This window comes from Capra hircus, chromosome 5, assembly GCF_001704415.2.
Source record: "Capra hircus breed San Clemente chromosome 5, ASM170441v1, whole genome shotgun sequence".
Classification (NCBI taxonomy): domain Eukaryota; kingdom Metazoa; phylum Chordata; class Mammalia; order Artiodactyla; family Bovidae; genus Capra; species Capra hircus.
The window spans coordinates 86,029,234-86,050,502 of NC_030812.1; the positions used below are offsets into that span (position 1 = coordinate 86,029,234).

At 40.1% G+C, this 21,269-nt stretch overlaps 1 pseudogene; it reads left to right on the forward strand.

Annotated features, from left to right (window-relative positions):
- LOC102185541 overlaps window positions 1-21,269 on the forward strand; it is a 48,674-nt pseudogene that overhangs the window by 17,317 nt on the left and 10,088 nt on the right.

Genomic DNA, 21,269 nt, shown 5'->3' on the forward strand with positions numbered 1-21,269 from the left:
TGATTTTTCTGGATATAACACTAAAGCACAAGCAACAAAAGAAAGAATAAAATGATGGGACTATATCAAACTAAAAAACTTTGCACAGCAAAACAAAAAGCAACCTGTGGAATGGAGAAAATATAGGCAAATCACATATCTGATAAGGGGTTAATATTCAAAATAAATAAGGAAATAATACAACTCAATAGCAAAAATACAAATTATCTAATTAAAAGATGGGTAAATGATCTGAATAAACATTTTTCCAAAAAAAACTCATGCCTTAGGTACATGCAGAAAATGTTCAAAATCACTATTCATCAGGGAAATGCAAATCAAAACCATGAGATGTCACTTCTTATCTGTTAAGATGTCTATTATCAAAAAGTCAAGAGATAACAAATGCTGGCAAAGATATAGAGTAAAGGGAACTCTCCTAACTACTGTTGAGAATGTAAATTGGTGTAGACACTATGGAAGACAGTCTGGAGTTTCCTCAAAAAGTTAAAAACAGAATTACTTTATAATCCAGCAATCCCACCTCTGGGTATACATTCAAAGGTAATGAAATTACTATCTCAAAGGCATACCTGCACCCTCAAGCTCACTGCAGCATTATTTAAATAGCCAAGACATGGCAAAGTAGTTGTCCATTGATGATTAATGGATAAAGAAGTTGTGGTGTATGTATACATGCATACAATTGGAGAAGGAAATGGCAACCCACTTCAGTAGTCTTGCCTGGAGAATTCCATGGACAGAGGAGTCTGATGGGCTACAGTCCATAGTGTCACGAAGAGTTGGACACAACTGAGCTACTATAACATATACAATAGAATACTATTCAGCCATAAGAACAGGGCCATGCTGCCATTTTTTCATAACATGTATGGATCTTAGAGCATTATGCTATGTGAAGTTAGTCAGACAGAGAAAGATACTGTTCTATTCAGTTCAGTTCAGTCTTGCAGTCATGTCCAACTCTTTGCAACCCCATGGACTGCAACACGCCAAGCTTCCCTGTCCATCACCAACTACCGAAGCTTGCTCAAACTCATATCCATCGAGTTGGTGATGCCATCCAGCCATCTCATCCTCTATCATCCCTTTCTCCTCCTGTCTTCAATCTTGCCCAGCATCAGGGTCTTTTCCAATGAGTCAGTTCTTCGCATCAGGTGACCAAAGTATTGGAGTCCTTCCAGTGAAGATTCAGGACTGATTTCCTTTAAGATGGGCTGGTTGGATCTCCTTGCAGTCCAAGGGACTCTCAGTAGTCTTCTCCAACACCACAGTTCAAAAGCATAAATTCTTCAGTGCCCAGCTTAAAAAAAGAATTAAACTCATTAAGACAGAGTAGAATGATGATTATGAGAAGCAGGGAGTGGGGGAAATTGGTGAAGGTGGTGGAAGAGTATACAAACTTTTACTTATAAATTCTGGGGATCTAATATCCAACATGGTTCACAATACTGGATTGTATACTTGAAAGTTGCTAAGAGAATAAATCTTAAAAGTTCTCACCACTCAAAAAAAAAGAAAAGTAATAATAATAATGGTAACTAAATGAAGTACTGGATGTGCTAACTTATTGTGGTAACATTTTTGCAATCTATACTCTATACGTCATAAACTCAAACAATGCTATGTGTTACTTATATCTCAATAAAGCTAGGGTGGATATTTTCCTACAAAATGAAAAAGTATTTTATCATACTTTCCCTCTGGTTGCAATATCCCACCTTCTACCCATGGACATATCTTAGAATTTAGTTCTGAATTAAAATGATATGCTTCTGTTTCTTTATGAAGAGACTTTTCTTGTTTGGATCATAATAAATTTTCTAAGTTATCTATAACCCATACTTGACATATTGCTCAACTCATTCTCCTGGATTTACTTCTGTCCTTCCTGGGATATTTCTTCCAACAGTTTGAAAATATGGTCTTTGTGCATCAACACTTCTAAGGCTGTGTCATGTCTGAAACTTTATCACAATCTTTCATTCAAAGGCTAGTTTGCTGTTGTTTAGTCCCTAAGTCATGGCCAGTTCTTTGTGATCCCATGGACTGCAGCATTCCAGGCTTCCCTGTCCTTCACTATCTCCCGGAGTTTCCTCAAAGTCATGTCCATTGAGTAGGTGATGCTATAAAACTATAGTTTGAATAGACTTTAGAATTAGAGCTGGGCTGAAATCCCCATTCCACTACTACCTGTGTTCAGTTCAGTTCAGTTCAGTTCAGTCGCTCAGTCATGTCCGACTCTGCAACCCCATGAATTGCAGCATGCCAGGCCTCCCTGGCCATCACCATCTCCCAGAGTTCACTCAGACTCACGTCCATCAAGTCCGTGATGCTATCCAGCCATCTCATCCTCGGTCATCCCCTTCTCCTCCTGCCCCCAATCCCTCCCAGCATCAGAGTCTTTTCCAATGAGTCAACTCTTCGCATGAGGGGGCCAAAGTACTGGAGTTTCAGCTTTAGCATCATTCCCTCCAAAGAAATCCCAGGGCTGATCTCCTTCAGAATGGACTGGGTGGATCTCCTTGCAGTCCAAGGGACTCTCAAGAGTCTTCTCCAACACCACAGTTCAAAATCATCAATTCTTTGGTGCTCAGCCTTCTTCACAGTCCAACTCTCACATCCATACATGACCACAGGAAAAACCATAGCCTTGACTAGACGGACCTTAGTGGGCAAAGTAATGTCTCTGCTTTTGAATATGCTATCTAGGTTGGTCATAACTTTTCTTCCAAGGAGTAAGCATCTTTTAATTTCATGGCTGCAGTCACCATCTGCAGTGATTTTGGAGCCCGAAAAAATAAAGTCTGACACTGTTTCTACTGTTTCCCCATCTATTTCCCATGAAGTGATGGGACCAGATGCCATGATCTGAGTTTTCTGAATGATGAGCTTTAAGCCAACTTTTTCACTCTCCACTTTCACTTTCATCAAGACGCTTTTTAGCTCCTCTTCCCTTTCTGCCAAAAGGGTGGTGTCATCTGCATATCTGAGGTTATTGAGATTTCTCCCAGCAATCTTGATTCCAGCTTGTGTTTCTTCCAGTCCAGCGTTTCTCATGATGTACTCTGCATAGAAGTTAAATAAGCAGAGTGACAATATACAGCCTTGACATACTCCTTTTCCTATTTGGAACCAGTCTGTTGTTCCATGTCCAGTTCTAACTGCTGCTTCCTGACCTGCATACAGATTTCTCAAGAGGCAGGTCAGGTGGTCTGGTATTCCCATCTCTTGAAGAATTTTCCACAGTTTACTGTGATCCACACAGTCAAAGGCTTTGGCATAGTCAATAAAGCAGAAATAGATGTTTTTCTGGAACTCTCTTGCTTTTTCGATGATCCAGCGGATGTCGGCAATTAGGTCTCTGGTTCCTCTGCCTTTTCTAAAACCAGCTTGAACATCAGGGAGTTCACGGTTCACGTATTGCTGAAGCTGGGCTTGGAGAATTTAGAGCATTACTTTACTAGCATGTGAGATGAGTGCAATTGTGCGGTAGTTTGAGCATTCTTTGGCACTGCCTTTCTTTGGGATTGGAATGAAAACTGACATTTTCCAGTCCTGTGGCCACTGCTGAGTTTTCCAAATTTGCGGGCATATTGAGTGCAGCACTTTCACAGCATCATCTTTCAGGATTTGAAACAGCTCAACTGGAATTCCATCACCTCCATTAGCTTTGTTCGTAGTGATGCTTTCTAAGGCCCACTTGACTTCACATTCTAAGATGTCTGGCTCTAGATTAGTGATCACATCATCATGATTATCTGGGTCGTGAAGATCTTTTTTGTACAGTTCTTCCATGTATTCTTGCCACCTCTTCTTATATCTTCTGCTTCTGTTAGGTCCATACCATTTCTGTCCTTTATTGAGCCCATCTTTGCATGAAATGTTCCCTTGGCATCTCTAATTTTCTTGAAGAGATCTCTAGTCTTTCCCATTCTGTTGTTTTCCTCTATTTCTTGAACAAATCGTTTTACATCTGTGAGCTCTCTTCCCTCATTTGTAATGAAAGTGTGTTAATGTCTAGTACACAACCAGAGCTGGTGATACATGCAAGGTACCTGAAATGTTATATTACAAGGAGTTTATAAATGCTAATTGCTTTTTTAAATTAGGCTTTCCTGGTAGCTCAGAGAGTAAAGAATCTGCCCACAGTGTGGCAGACCCAGATTTGATCCCTGTGTCAGGAAGATCCCCTGGAGAAGTGAATGACAACTCACTCCAGTATTCTTGCCTAGAGAATTCCATGGGCAGAGGAACCTACCAGACTCCTCTTTTTAATAGTTTGAGGTTATTATTATTATTTTTAATAGTTTAAGGCTATTTTTCTTTAACATGTTGACACAATTAGTGCATTATCTTCTTACCTCAAGTATCACTATTGGAAAGTCTAATTCTAATCTGATATTTTCAATTTTGTGAATCTAAAAACTTTTAGAATTTTAAAATTTTCTCTTTGAATTTGATATTCTTAAATTTCACACCTCCAGGTAAGGTTTTCCTTATTTATCCTATCTTGTACTCCATAAGCTCTTTTGTATAACTAATGTTCATTTTTTCTTAATTGCAAAAAATGTGTTGTCACTATTTCTCAATTTTTTCCTCACTCTATTAAATTTCCCACCTCTCCAGTCTTCCTGGGAGAAGGCAATGGCAACCCACTCCAGTACTCTTGCCTGGACAATACCATGGATGGAGGAGCCTGGTCAGCTGCAGTCCATGGGGTTGCTGAGAGTCAGATGTGACTGATTGACTTCACTTTCACTTTTCACTTTCATGCACTGGAGAAGGAAATGGCAACCCACTCCAGTGTTCTTGCCTGGAGAATCCCAGGGGCGGGGGAGCCTGGTGGGGTTGCATAGTCTGAAACAACTGAAGCAGCTTAGCAGCAGCAGCAGCCAGTCTTCCTGAGACTCCACCACAGGGATATTCTCATTTATCCTCCTTATCATAATTTTTTATTTTATATTTTTCCTTTTTTTTTAATTCTTTCCTGTGTTTTCTGGGAGATACTCTTACATTAACTTTCCAGTTAACTAATTTTTTCTTTGCCTCTACCCTTCATGCTATTTATCCCTCATTGAAATTCTTTATTTCAGCTGTTATAATTTTTATAGCCAGTGTTTCTATTTGGCTGTTTATTATAACTGCTCCTTCATTCTTTATGTAACCAAAATGCTTTCATCTCTTTGATGACATTTATTATATTTATTTTAAATCTTTATCCATCTGTTTCATTTATTCTGATTGGTTTATGATAGATAATCTCAGTGTTTTCTTTCTTAAGGCATAGGGTGCTTCTCAGCTTTTGGCCAAATGATGATTATTTTACCCTAGAAAAATTACCTGTATTAGCCAAAACATGGGAAGGGCAAAGTTTAGGCTTCTGTTTGTTCTCTTCATAAGTTTATGAAGAATGGGTGAGCACACTCCAAGTCACCAAGCTCCATGTATTGACTATTTCTATGGCTCAGAGGTTAAAGTGTCTGCCTGGAATGCAGGAGACCTGGGTTCAATGCCTGGGTTGGGAAGATCCCCTGGAGAAGGAAATGGCAACCCACTCCAGTACTCTTGCCTGGAGAATCCCATGGAGGGAGGAGCGTGGTAGGCTACAGTCCATGGGGTCACAAAGAGTGGGACACGACTGAGCGACTTCACACATTTATTGCCCTCTTACCTGTGACCATAGCTCTTTACTATCTGAAAGTGAAAGTCACTCAGTCATTTTTGCGACCCTATGGACTATACAGTCCATGGAATTCTCCAGGCCAGAATACTGGAGTGGGTAGTCTTTCCCTTCACCAGGGGATCTTCCCAACCCAGGAATCGAACACAGGTCTCCTGCATTGTGGGCGGATTCTTTACCAGGTGAGCCACAAGGAAAGACCAAGAATACTGGAGTGGGTAGCCTGTCCCTTCTCCAGCAGATCTTCTTGACCCAGGAATGGAACCAGGGTCGCCTTCACTGCAGGCAATTCTTTACCAACTGAGCTATCAGGGAAGCCCCTTACTATCTGAGCCACCAGGCAAGTCCTTTGTGACCCCAACTTTTAAGGAATGTTTCCTCTCACCTTAAAACTTGCTCTCTTCTGAAGGTTTTCTTCCTTTGATATATTGATCTAACTTAGAGTATGGAGGGACCGGCAGCAAGTCATTCTTTTGTTATCTGCTCCTCACTCAAGCCAGTCTCTGGCACTGTCATAATGTTGCCCTACAAACTCTTGAGTTATTGGGCTGGCACTACCATATTTTCTGATCTACAGTTACATGGGAGCAAACAATAATCTACCCAGAGATATGTACGCAGAGAGATATTCACAACCCAAAAGCTCCCTCATTACCAATTACCAATACACACACACACATACACACACACACCATCACAACTACCTTCTTGAATTGATCTCACAATCATTAATTTAGTTATTCACCCTGGTTTTTTCTTTATGTGGGTCTCTAGGGTTAGATTGCAGAGGAGTTCAGTTCACTTCAGTTGCTCAGTCGTGTCCGACTCTTTGCGACCCCATGAACTGCAGCACATCAGGCCTCCCTGTCCATCACCAACTCCCAGAGTTCATTCAGACTCACACCCATTGAGTCAGTGATGCCATCCAGCCATCTCATCCTCTGTCATTCCCTTCTCCTCCTGCCCCCAATCCCTCCCAGCACCAGAGTCTTTTCCAATGAGTCAACTCTTCACATGAGGGGGCCAAAGTACTGGAGTTTCAGCTTTAGCATCATTCCTTCCAAAGAAATCCCAGGGCTGATCTCCTTCAGAATGGACTGGGTGGATCTTCTTGCAGTCCAAGGGACTCTCAAGAGTCTTCTCCAACACCACAGTTCAAAATCATCAATTCTTTGGCGCTCAGCCTTCTTCACAGTCCAACTCTCACATCCATACATGACCACAGGAAAAACCATAGCCTTGACTAGACGGACCTTTGTTGGCAAAGTAATGTCTCTCCTTTTGAATATGCTATCTAGGTTGGTCATAACTTTTCTTCCAAGGAGTAAGCGTCTTTTAATTTCATGGCTGCAGTCACCATCTGCAGTGATTTTGGAGCCCCAAAAAAAAGAGTCTGAAACTGTTTCCACTGTTTCCCCAACTATTTTCCATGAAGTGATGGGACCAGATGCCATGATCTGAGTTTTCTGAATGATGAGCTTTAAGCCAACTATTTCACTCTCCACTTTCACTTTCATCAAGACGCTTTTCAGTTCTTCTTCACTTTCCGCCAAAAGGGTGGTGTCATCTGCATATCTGAGATTATTGATATGTCTCCTGGCAATCTTCATTCCAGCTTGTGTTTCTTCCAGTCCAGCGTTTCTCATGATGTACTCTGCATAGAAGTTCAATAAGCAGGGTGACAATATACAGTCTTGATGTACTCCTTTTCCTATTTGGAACCAGTCTGTTGTTCCATGTCCAGTTCTAACTGCTGCTTCCTGACCTGCATACAGATTTCTCAAGAGGCAGGTTAGGTGGTCTGGTATTCCCATCTGTTTCAGAATTTTCCACAGTTTATTGTGATCCACACAGTCAAAGGCTTTGGCATAGTCAATAAAGCAGAAATAAGTATTTTTTGAAACTCTCTTGCTTTTCCCATGATCCAGCAGATGTTGGCAATTTGATCTCTGGTTCCTCTGCCTTTTCTAAAACCAGCTTGAACATCAGGAATTTCATGGTTCACATATTGCTGAAGCTGGGCTTGGAGAATTTTGAGCATTACTTTACTAGCATGTGAGATGAGTGCAATTGTGCGGTAGTTTGAGCATTCTTTGGCATTACCTTTCTTTGGAATTGGAATGAAAACTGACCTTTTCCAGTCCTGTAGCCACTGCTGAGTTTTCCAAATTTGCGGGCATATTGAGTGCAGCACTTTCACAGCATCGTCTTTCAGGATTTGAAACAGCATAACTGGAATTCCATCACCTCTACTAGCTTTGTTCGTAGCGATGCTTTCCAAGGCCTACTTGACTTCACATTCCAGGATGTCTGGCTCTAGATTAATGATCACACCATCATGATTATCTGCGTCATGAAGATCTTTTTTGTACAGTTCTTCAATGTATTCTTGGCACCTCTTCTTAGTATCTTCTGCTTCTGTTAGGTCCATACCATTCCTGTCCTTTATCAAGCCCATCTTTGCATGAAATGTTCCCTTGGTATCTCTAATTTTCCTGAAGAGATCTCTAGTCTTTCCCATTCTGTTCTTTTCCTCTATTTCTTTGCATTGATCGCTGAAGAAGGCTTTCTTATCTCTCCTTGCTATTCTTTGGAACTCTGCATTCAGATGCTTATATCTTTCCTTTTCTCCTTTGCTTTTTGCCTCTCTTCATTTCACAGCTATTTGTAAGGCCTCCCCAGACAGCCATTTTGCTTTTTTGCATTTTTTTCCATGGCGATGGTCTTGATCCCTGTCTCCTGTACAATGTCACGAACCTCAGTCCATAGTTCATCAGGCACTCTATCAGATCTAGGCCCTTAAATCTATTTCTCACTTCCACTTTATAATTATAAGGGATTTGATTTAGGTCATGCCTGAATGGTCTAGCGGTTTTCCCTACTTTCTTCAATTTGAGTCTGAATTCGGTAATAAGGAGTTCTTGATCTGAGCCACAGTCAGCTCCTGGTCTTGTTTTTGTTGACTGTATAGAGCTTCTCCATCTTTGGCTGCAAAGAATATAATCAATCTGATTTTGGTGTTGACCATCTGGTGATGTCCATTTGTAGAGGCTTCTCTTATGTTGTTGGAAGAGGGTGTTTGCTATGACCAGTGCATTTTCTTGGCAAAACTCTGTTAGTCTTTGCCCTACTTCATTCCACATTCCAAGGCCAAATTTGCCTGTTACTCCAGGTGTTTCTTGACTGCCTACTTTTGCATTCCAGTCCCCTCTAATGAAAAGGACATCATTTTTCAGTGTTAGTTCTAAAAGGTCTTGTAGGTCTTCATAAAACCATTCAACTTCAGTTTCTTCAGCATTACTGGTTGGGGCATAGACTTGGATAACTGCGATATTGAATGATTTGCCTTGGAGACAAACAGAGATCATTCTGTTGTTTTTGAGACTGCATCCAAGTACTGCATTTCGGACTCTTTTGTTGACCATGATGGCTACTCCATTTCCTCTGAAGGATTCCTGCCTGCAGTAGTAGATATAATGGTTATCTGAGTTAATTCACCCATTTTAGTCCATTTTAGTTTGCTGATTCCTAGAATGTCGACATTCACCCTTGCCATCTCTTGTTTGACCACTTCCAATTTGCCTTGATTCATGGGCCTGACATTCCAGGTTCCTATGCAATATTGCTCTTTACAGCATCGGACCTTGCTTCTATCACCAGTCACATCCACAGCTGGGTACTGTTTTTGCTTTGGCTCCATCCCTTCATTCTTTCTGGAGTTATTTCTCCACTGATCTCCAGTAGCATATTGGGCACCTAATGACCTGGGGAGTTCCTCTTTTGGTATCCTATCATTTTGCCTTTTCCTACTGTTCATGGGGTTCTCAAGGCAAGAATACTGAAGTGGCTTGCCATTCCCTTCTCCAGTGGACGACATTCTGTCAGGCCTCTCCACCATGACCTGCCCGTTTTGGGTTGCCCCGCAGGCATGGCTTGGTTTCATTGAGTTAGACAAGGCTGTGGTCCTAGTGTGCTTAGATTGACTAGTTTTCTGTGAGTATGGTTTCAGTGTGTCTGCTCTCTGATGCCCTCTTGCAACACCCACCATCTTACTTGGGTTTCTCTTACCTTGGGCATGGGGTATCTCTTCACGGCTGCTCCAGCAAAGCACAGCTGCTGCTCCTTAACTTGGATGAGGTGTATCTCCTTACCGCCGCCGTTACACATAAATTTAGGATTTCCAGAATTTTGATAATGCTCTGAATGTGCTAGCCTTTAAAAAAGCAAAAAATAGAAACTTTCACAGAAACTGCTAGGTCAGAAGCATTTTTATATGATAATCCTAGTTCACACAATGAAAGTGAATTTTGCACAAATCACAAAGAATTTTCTAATTTTTCTTAAAAGGAGCTTCTTGCGGGACTTCCCTGGTGGTTCAGTGGTAAAGAATCCGCCTGCCACTGCAGGAGTTCAATTCCTGATTCAGGAAAATCAGGGGCAACTAAGCCTGTGTGTCACAACTATTGAGCCTAGGCTCTAGAGCCTGGGAGCCACAACTTCTGAGCCCTCCAGCTGCAACTACTGAGCACGAGTGCCCTGAAGCCCGTGCTCTGCAACAAGAGAAGCCACTGATTTGAGAAGCCTGCACATCACAACTGAAGGGTGGTCCCTGCTCCCCACAACTAGAGAAAACCCCGTGCAGCAACAAAGACCCAACACAGCCAAAAATAAATATTACTAAATAAAAAAAAATTTAAGAGCTGCTTATTTTTTCCCTAGTTTTATCAAAGGGAAGGATAATAAAAGCATACCTTTTTAAAGATTTGGATTTACTTACCACAAAGAAACTAGGAATCTGCAGTTCTTAGATTTTTTTTATTTTTTATAAGTTCAGATAATATTGCTATTATGTAATTTTTAATTGAGGAAGATTACACTTCAGCTGGGCTTCCCAGGTGGTGCTAGTGGTAAAGAACCTGCCTGTCAATGCAGGAGACGTGGTTTCAATCCCTGGGTCAGGAAAATCACCTGGAGGATGGCATGGCGACCCACTCCAGTATTCTTGCCTGGAGAATCCCATGGACAGAGAAGCCTGGCAGGCTAGAGTCCATAGGGTCACAAAGAGTCAGACACAACTGCGTCTTAGCACGTACGAATACACACTTCAACTAAATAGTTGTAATTCTGATTAATATTTTACATCAACAGTAATTATGTCCTGTAGTGTGTCAGCTGAAACTTGTTTTCCAAGGTCTTTTTTTTTTTCACTTTTAAGACAGACAACTAATATTAAATTGAGTTAATAATTGGAATGCTCTTGGATACCTGACATAATATCTAAGTAAACATGGTTTTAATATATGTGGTTTGTTTCTTTTTCTTGCACATTGTAAAGAGCTATACTTCTGAGCTGGTAACATATACATTCATTTTTCCTACTTTAAGAAGGTATAAAAAGATGTGTGTCGTTGTAAAACATATGTGTGCTCATAAGTTTCATGGTCTGCTAAAAGACTTGTGTATCATAAACAGTTCACAATGAACTACCTCCAATGTTTTTCTGATTAATAGAAGTGAGTTACTTAGGTTAAACACTGTATTGTTGAAGGTGTACTAGAACAATTAGGTACAAATGTGAAGGTAAGAAAATGCGGTATGTGTGAGTTCCCCCGCCCCCCGCGCCCCCGCCCAAAGAAACAGAGTGGCTTGTCTTAAAGTGTCTTGTTTCAGAACATGAAAAGGAATTATGAAAGAAAACTTGAATGAATTTAGAAACTCATGGAAAGTTAGAACATAAACCCCATTTGCTTTGGTTTTAAATATGTGCAAACAATGAGTCTGAAAAGAAGAAATGAAATATGTAAAAGGAAAATCAGCAGAGTATGCTTAGTTTGATGCATTAATTTCAAAATAGAAGGCTTTCATGAAAGACTAGAATTAGGTTTTTCTCTCTTGAAATGAAATGAAAAACTGTTCTCAGAGCAATTAGTCTGCTCTTAACGAGAGGTAGTAAAAAGAGATTCCTCATATTCTCTGTTACCAGCCCAGGTAACAGAAATTCTATATCTCAGGAGAACAATGTTCTGTGCTTTGTGCTGCATTTTTATGCCCTTCATTATTTTCTAAAGCAAACAACAGAATCAGGAAACTTAAGACGGACAACAGAAGTTATACAATCTGAAGAAGATAGAGAATAAAAGATTGAAATGCGAAAGTGAACAGAGCATAAAGAACTTGGGGAACACTATTGAAAAGTCTAATATATGTGTAATTGGAAATGCAGAAGGTGACCTACAGAAGTTGATTTTCTGGATTAATAGCTGTTCACCACTGCAGGGCTCTTGATTTGTCAACCATACTCCAGAGAAGTTCATATGTGCACATTCCTGGCTGCATCAATGTAAATGAACTGAAGAAAGCACAATACTACAAGACTTCTTTGTGATTAAAATAATCTTTGGAGTTAATTCTTATCTTGGGGAGGGGGTTGTAATTTGTTAGGAAAAAATATCCAAAACTTGAAAACAAAGCAAAAGGATGACAGTTTCTTTCCAGTGTTATACTGTGGCATTCTCTAATAGGTCTGCCCAAAATTTATTTCATTTTCTACGAGAATGTCCTTTTGCTTGACTTACTATTTGGGACTTCCCTGGTGGCTAAGTGGTAAAGAATCTGCCTGTCAATGCAACAGACCCGGAGACACGGGTTCGATCCAAGGGACCCAGGAAGCTCCCTTGGAGAAGGAAATGGCAAACCACTCCAATATTCTTGCCTGGAGAATCCCATGAACAGAGGAGCCTGGCAGGCTACAGTCCATGTGGTCACAAAGAGTCAGACACAACTTAGCATAAACAGCAACTATTTACCATTGGTTATAACCCAGACTCTAAAGTCACAATCTGATTTATAGACTTTCACCCAGCATAGATATAAATGATTTCTTTGACATGTGTTCACTTTCTATTTGTACAAATAATCGTTTTACTTTTTTGAAACATTTACTTTGACAGGATGAAATCACTGAAATTCAGTTTTGGAAAAGTCAAATGATGGCATGTGAAATTTTGGTTGTGGGCAGAGATGGACACAGAATCTTCTCCAAAGCATTGTTTTTCGTGTGTGTTTTTTAGAAGACAACCAACACAGCCTTAAGTCACTTTGATGTGATTTCATGAGGCAAAACCAAGTGTATAAGATTAAATGCTGCTTTAAAAATCATTAAAAGCCATCCTAAACTCAATTCAAAGATTGACCAGAAGCCACTGCAATTTGCTCCAGAGAGAAATAACATGCTGAGTAAGCAATGTAAATACGCCTCACCCTTCCCCAGACTGAAGTAACCTGCTGGATCAGCACGGTGACAGCTACGAGTACCGTGAAGTCAAAGACAGCAAGACCTGCTGAACAGAAGCCAAAAAGATGGGCATTTCATTTACTTTGTTGTTTGTAACTATATTAAGTTTCTAGGAAGAGCATAATGGCAGAGTGTGACGTAAAAACATATCCAAAAACTTCTTTGAAATTTGCTCTAGAAAACCATCTCAAAAATAAGAGAAAAGCCTTACATTTCCATAAGATAAGATAATCAGGCTTTTTGTGTCATCTGATATTTTTGATCAAGAGACCTAAATTCAAATTAGTCAGATGTTCTGACTTCAAAGGACTGCAGCATCCCTGGAAACAGACGCAGCAGCTGTTTTCCACAAAATATGAGGCTCCGATACACGATGCTCCTAAGTATTTTCCTAAAGTCACCAGAATCAGTTCCTCTAAGTTCACATAAACACACTCCGTTCTTGCTGTAATTATATCTTTGGGCCCCTCACTTGTGCTGTTAGATGATACTTTTAAAAAGTATTTTCTGCTATCTCCAAAAATTAAACAGTTTTAGTTGGGCTCAGTAAATAAGTATAATCATTTCTTTCCCCACTCCTCTCTCCAAAAAAAAAAAAAATCTGAAAGAAGTAAATTTCCAGAACACACTGTGTAATAGTAAGGGAAGACTGCTAATTGAAGATGAGATGCAGACCTAAAAAATAATCTGAGAGAATGGAACAGCAAATACCCTTAAATCCTGACATTTTTGAACATTTTTATGTGTTTGCTTTTTTTTCTATTTGGGCTTGAGATTACTACTTCAAGAAGCTTATACTGGCAACGCGATGACAGTTATGAAGTGGAAAAGAAATGGAAAGAGGGTAACATTTCAAGTTTGTGTTTTTTTTCTCACAAAGTCCGTGGATTGTGGGAGAAAAGTAAAAGACATGAGGAGAAAAATAAAGCATTAATTAGAGGGCATATCTTTGAACAAACTTGGGGACAAAATTACAGATTTTTGTCAGAGTATTGTGTTTTGTTTCTGTATGTGAGCTATGCTCTGAGCTCGGTGCTACAGAGTCTATTCTGGGATCCCCAAATCTTAGCATAGGTAACACTGAGAATTTGATAGGCATTCCATAGACATTTGTTAAGGACATGATAAAACCAAATAATTAGTGAGCTATTAAAAACTGCTATGATGATAACCTTTATTTATAAAAAAAAGATTTCAGTTAAGGGTAGGTATAAAGAAGTGTTTCCGGCCAGTTCTTCTCAAACTTTAATGTTCATACAAATCACCTGGATATTCTTGTAAAATGGCAGATTCTGACTCAGTAGTTTCGGGTGTGGCATTTCTAACAAGTCTACATTTCTAACAAGTTCTTAGGTAATGCTAATGTTGTGCATTCATGGGCTATATTTGTTTAATTTATTTTTAATTGGAGGATAATTACTTTACAATGTTGTATTAGTTTCTGCCATACATCAACATGAATCAGCCATAAGTACATATTTGTCCCCTCCCTTTTGAACCTCCCTCCCACCTCCCACTCCATCCCACCCCTCTAGGTTGTCACAGAGTACCAGGTTTGAGTTCCTTCTGTCATACAGCAAATTCCCACTGGCTGTCTATTTTGCATATGGTAATGTATATATTTACATGCTACTCTCAATCCCACGCTCTCCTTCCCCCACTGTGTCCACATGACATGGGCCACATTTTGAGAACCAAGATCCTGGACAAGCCGATGGTCTGTGTCAATAGGAGGCTACAGAGTTGGGCATCACAGAGAAATGTTGGGCACATGGCCAGCATGGAAAAAGGAAGGCATGGGCCAAGCAGGCATGGCCGTAGGGGAGGAGGGGAATGACCAGCCGAGAAGTATGCACACGGCCCTTTCCTTTCTGGCTCTATGAGATGAAAGGTTTTATTTCCTGCTTGAAAAGCAAAGTTTCAAGAATCAGCAAGCAAATGGGAGAAGGAAACAGAGACTGTCTCCTTACCCTCGAAATCATATTCAGACCATCTATGAGGCTTTATGAGGCCAGGTGAGAGAGGTTGTGAAAGACCAGTCTCTGCCCCTTATGGCACGTTCTCAAGTCCTCATTTCCTAGAGGAGAGACCTTGGCTACAACCACAGGATGCCTATTCCCCAAGATCTTTGAAGCTTGAAAGAGATTATTCTTGCATCACTGGCCTCTCAAGCAGTTTTCACCAATTAACTGCCTCTTTCTCTCTCTTTTTCTACCCAGTCCATGACTCTAAGTCCTCCCTCTCTGCTCCAAGACCCAAAAATACCAAGATGAATCACACTGAGCCTGCCCTCTCCCCTACACCTAGTCAGCCATCAGCCTCCATCACGGCCATCATATTCATGGAGGTCATGATGCACTCGACAATGCACCTTTAGCTAAAGGTCAAAGTGACTGAATCTACTCACCTACATTCCTGGCCCACAGGTTACATGAACCTTTAGCCCCTGACATTATCTTTTGAACTCTAGTTTTGTACAAACACAAAAAACAAGAACAGAACTCAAGGTATGGAGAAAAAACATGGTTATTTTCCAGTGCTCACTCTTCACCCGAGATGCAACCTGCAGTATTTTCCTGCCTGCCCTCTTATGACAGCGGTGGTCCTGGGCTGGTGCCCCACAGTGTCAGTCAAGACACAGAGGAACAACGGAAGTAGGAAGCTGGCTGCGGCTGGGCGGCCGCTCTCAGAGCAACCACTTGACACAAATTAGAGGCATAATTAATTTAGATACCATGTGAAAGTCAGCTCCTGGAGCTGTGTGATTCTGCAGCCCTGGAAGGGACTCTTGAGAGAAAATGACCCAAAGAAGGAGATGGGAGAATGGGAACACATGAGGGTGAAGGAAGAGAGGTGAATTTCAGCTCTAAGAAAGTTTTCTCCAGAACATTTCTCTTTAACTTTATATGGGAATATGTACAACAACAAGGATTAAAATGTCTATATGGCCTCAGGAAAGTATCTGTGCCATTCGTTAAACCACCAGGTCATCTCCCTGGCTCTGTAATAACAATACAAATTACTGTCTCATGTGTAAACTACTGAGCACTTATTTCTTTTTTTTTTAATTTTACTTTATTTTACTTTACAATACTGTATTGGTTTTGCCATACATCAACATGAATCCACCTCGGGTGTACATGAGTTCCCAATCCTGAATCCCCCTCCCACCTCCCTCCCCATACCATCTCTCTGCTCATGCTTTACAATAAGAATTATGCATAATACTAAAAGCGTCAGTGTATATTATTGGGAGTCTTATTTTATTTCAACAATAACATAACTTTGCCAACAAAGGTCCATATAGTCAAAGCTATGTTTTTTCCAGTAGTCATGTACAGATGTGAGAGCTAGATCATATAGAAGCTTGAGAGCCAATTGGTGCTTTCAAACTGTGGTACTGGAGAAGACTCTTGAGAGTCCCTTGGACCAAGGGGCTCAAACCAGTCAATCCTAAAGGAAATCAACTCTAAATATTCATTGGAAGGACTGATGCTAAAGCTCCAAACTTTGGCCACCCAATGCAGAGAGCTGACTCATTGGGAAAGACTTTGATGCTGGGAAAGATTGAAGGCAAAAGAATAAGAGGGCAGCAGACGAAGAGAAGGTTAAATAGCATCACTGACTCAAAGGACATGAATTTCAAACTCTGGAAGATAGTGAAGGACAGGGAATCCTGATGTGTTGCAGTCCACGGGGTCGCAAAGAGTCAGACATGAATCAGCCATTGAAAAACAACAACAACAATGTCCATCTACTTCTGATTGTGACTTAACAACAACAGATTTTATTGCAGTTGGTATGTTTCCAATCCTAAATTCAACAAGTAAAAAGGGGAAAATTAGCATTAATAAAATTATTAACTAGAAATGTGTGACAAGATAAATGGGCCATCAATAACATAACCCAAAGAGAGAAACTAAATGAGTAGTTGTGCTCTGAGAGAAATGAAAGACCAGTCATAACTGACACATGTCATCTTAACAAAAAATAAGCAGTGTTGAAGGCTTGCAATTTTAAGCACAATGTTAGAAGCCAGTATGTCTAATCCCATTTAATCCTAGCAACAATCCTATAAAATTGGTACAATTATTGTCTCTATTTTACCCCTAAGCAAATTAAAGCACAAAGGGGATCAGTATCATATTAAAGGCCATATAATCAGTAAGAAGCAGAACTGGAATTCAAGCCCAGGCTGACTGAAGTGCCCATGATTTTGCCACTAAGATATACATGATCCATAGAACCAGTAACCCAGATTTGTTCCTCTGTATTTGACATTGGGCTGAGTGTTTTATTATCTTCTAAAGCATTAACATAAATCCATGGCGTATTCAGTTCTACTTCAGCTAGTCTGAAAAAAAAAAAAAAAACATCAAGAAGCTTCAAGTGAGTCCAAAAGAGGAAGAATTTCTTAAAGTTTATCCAAGATAGTTCAGGGGAAGCAGCACTCTGGCCAAATAGCGTGAGCAGTCAAATAACTTAGTCATAGGAGGGATATTTCAGATCAGTTCAGTTCAGTTCAGTTGCTCACTCGTTTCTGACTCTTTGCAACCCCATGGACTGCAGCACATTAGGTTTTCCTGTCCATCACCAACACCTGGAGCTTGCTCAAACTCATGTCCATCAAGTCAGTGATGCCATCCAACCATCTCCTCCTCTATCGTCCCCTTCTCCTCCTGCCTTCAATCTTTCCCAGCGTCAGGGTCTTTTCAAATGAGTCAGTTCTTCACATCAGGAGGCCAAAGTATTGGAGTTTCAACTTCAGCATCAATCCTTCCAATGAATATTCAGGACTGATTTCCTTTAGGATGAACTGGTTTGATCTCCTTGCAGTCCAAGGAACTCTCATGAGTCTTCTCCAACAACGCAGTTCAAAAGTATCAATTCTTCAGTGCCCAGCTTTCTTTATAGTCCAACTCTCACATCCATACATGACTACTGGAAAAACCATAACTTTGACTAGATGGACCTTTGTTGGCAAAGTAATGTCTGTGCTTTTTAATATACTGTCTAGGTTGGTCTCTGCTTGGCTTTCCTGATAGCTCAGTTGGTAAAGAACCTGCTTGCAATGCAGCAGACCTGGGTTCAATTCCTGGGTTGGGAAGATCCCCTGGAGAATGGAAAGGCTACCCACTCCAGTATTCTGGTCTGGAGAATTCCATGGACTGTATAGTTACTGGGGTCACAGAGCCAGACATGACTGAGCGACTTTCACTTTCACTTTCCTTTCAGATCAAGATCATCCAAAAATCCCTCTTGCTCTGATACTATAATTTCCAAACCTTAAGATTATACTTTTATTTCCTGGATTTCTTTTTCCCCCTACAATGAGAGAATGGGAGAACCACTGGTATCACTTCATGGCTTTCTCAGAATAAATTAATAAACTGGCATTCTTATTTATCCATCAGTGTCTGTCAGTTGGGATACATCAAGTCTGCCTGCTTGACTAAATTATCAAAGCTGAATTCTTTGATCTTTTACATCAAAGACCACACCAAAGTTCTGCCATTCTGAGAACCCGTTGGTAAAGCAGTTGACCTCCTGGCCTTTCAGGGGGATGTATTAATACTTATTTTGTGCTGAGCTAAATAAATGTGCACTCATTTGTTTTTGTTTTGCTCTGTTTTGCGTGTGTTGTTTCTTCAGTCACACACAATTTTTAAAACTAGGAGAAACATATCTCTTTGACTATGGATTGGTTGACATGATTTCTAGGGTATACAATTCCCTTGCAAGACATTTGGCCCTGTGCAATAATCAATAAGACATCTGGCCCATAAAGCGTATGGTCCAAGGACTTCCCTGGTGGTCCAGTAGTTAAGAATCCACCTGCAAATTCAGGGAACACAGGTCCTATTCCTAGTCCGGGAAGATTCCACATGCCACGGAACAACTAAGCTCATGTTCCACAACTACTGAAGCCCTCGCACCCTTGAGCCCAGGCTCCAAAACAAGAGAAGCCACTGCAATTGAGAAGCTTGTGTACAACTAGAGTAGCCCACACTCACCACAACTAGAGAAAGCCCGTGCACAGCAACGAAGACCCAGCACAGCCTAAATAAATACAAAATAAGTAAGCCAGAAAGAAAAACACCAATACAGTACACTAATGCATATATATGAAATTTAGAAAGATGGTAACGATAACCCTGTATGTGAGACAGCAAAAGAGACACAGATGTAAAGAACAGTCTTTGGGACTCTGTGGGAGAGGGAGAGGGTGGGATGATTTGGGGGAATGGCATGGAAACATGTATAATATCATATAAGAAACGAATCGCCAATCCAGGTTCAATACAGGATCCTTGGGGCCGGTGCACTGGGATGACCCAGAGGGATGGTATGGGGAGGGAGGTGGGAGGGGGGTTCAGGATGGGGAACACGTGTACACCCGTGGCGGATTCATGTTGATGTGTGGCAGAACCAATACAATATTGTAAAGTAATTAGCCTCCAATTAAAATAAATAAATTTAAATTTTTTAAAAAAATTTAAAGACATATGGTCCACACCTAAAGCTCCTTGAAATTTGGTACTATTCAAAATGTCCATGACCACACTTGGTCCATGACAAATGGTTTTGGATAGAACAAAATAACAACAACAAAAAAAATTTTAGCATAGACCAAATATCTGTTAACCATACAATAACAAAAAAGATGAAAAAAAGTAGAAGAGGAGGAGAAAGAAACACTGATTAATAGCCAGTGGTAGTACTATTTGGGGAGAATGACTTTGAACCAGAATTATTCATGTTCCCAGGAGAAGAAGTGGAATAGAAACATAAACCAAAGTCACATAAAATGAAGGCTAAATAAAAGCCTTAGAGAAAGTCAGAGTTCTTTGGTCTGTTCCTAATTTCCAGAAAATGCGTTTACAAATGGTCAGGCAGCTGAGCATCTGAGATCTAATTGTGTCACATCTAACAAACTGGCTTGATGTTCTCCTTTTAGAAGAGCAGATGGAGTCGTCTAAAGACTATGAGAAACCCCTGAAGAGAGATGTGACAGTCTGAGGAACAGACTTAAACTAATGTTTAAAAAAATAAATGCTTTCGTGAATTAGCAAGGATTTTGCAATCCAGATCTAAATGGGATTTTCATCATTCTTTAAACAATGCCAAAGTAATTTTCTGGTTTTGAAGAAGAAAAAAGGACAAGAATTTAAGAAGCTAAGTAAAGAGCAATTGATGAGAAGGAGTTCGGCGTGAATGCAACCTCAAGGAAAATGGTTTCGGAGGGGTTTTCTTCTATTAAAAATGTCTTTAAAATATAGGGCACTGCAAAGAAGAATATAATAAACACGTGTGTATCTAATACATACTTTAAACAAATACTCATATTTTGTCATACTTGCTTCAAGTCACTTTTGAGAGAAACAGATCCTTATAAACACAGTTTATGTTCTCTCTATTCCTCTCCCCAGTTCAATTCTCCTCCCTTTCTCCCAAAAACTCATTACTATGAGTTTTGACGTGTACTACATCTACTATATATGTATGCAGTATAAAGCAGTACCGTGTATACAAGTATATATACAAAGTAAGTGTCGTATTAAAATACAGGTTGGAGGGACTTCCCTGGTGGTCCGCTGGTTAAGACTCCAAGCTCTGACAATGCAGAGGACTAAGATCCTACATGTGACACGGTTTGGCAAAAAAAAAAAAAACAGATTGAAAAAACACCAAACTTGTATATCATGTAAGTATACATGTAACTCATATATCTCGTGTACTTTCAACTATATTCATAAAATTGCTTTTAAACGGAGACATTTCAGACCATAAACTTCAGAGTTAGTTGACATGGCTAAAATCTAGTGGACATTCTTGGAAAATAATAAGAATAGAGATAAAATTTAGAGCAAGGACTTTGTTATAGTGAATTCTGAAAGCTATTTTATAAATTCTGAGCATATACAGAGAATGAAAAGGGATTTCAAAGATGGTGATGTGACCAAAAATTCTACCAAGAAGCTCATGTTTTATAAATTTGAGATCAGAAATGAAACGAGTCCAGATTGATTTCAAAGGTGAATTCAGGTACTATAAAAGATTATGGTGGCTCATTGAACTCTCTTCCAGGCATGCTAAGCTACTTTCTGGGAATAATTTACCCAGCTTTGGAAATGACATCAACTCTTCAAACCTCTAGGGTACTCCTTAGTAAGTTACTATCTGATGTACTGATTTTTCTTAGCACCTAAATTATTCTCACAACAGTAGCTCTTTCCTGAGATTAAGTTATGGTCTCCATAACCATATAGTTTTCTGATTACTTAAGTGTTC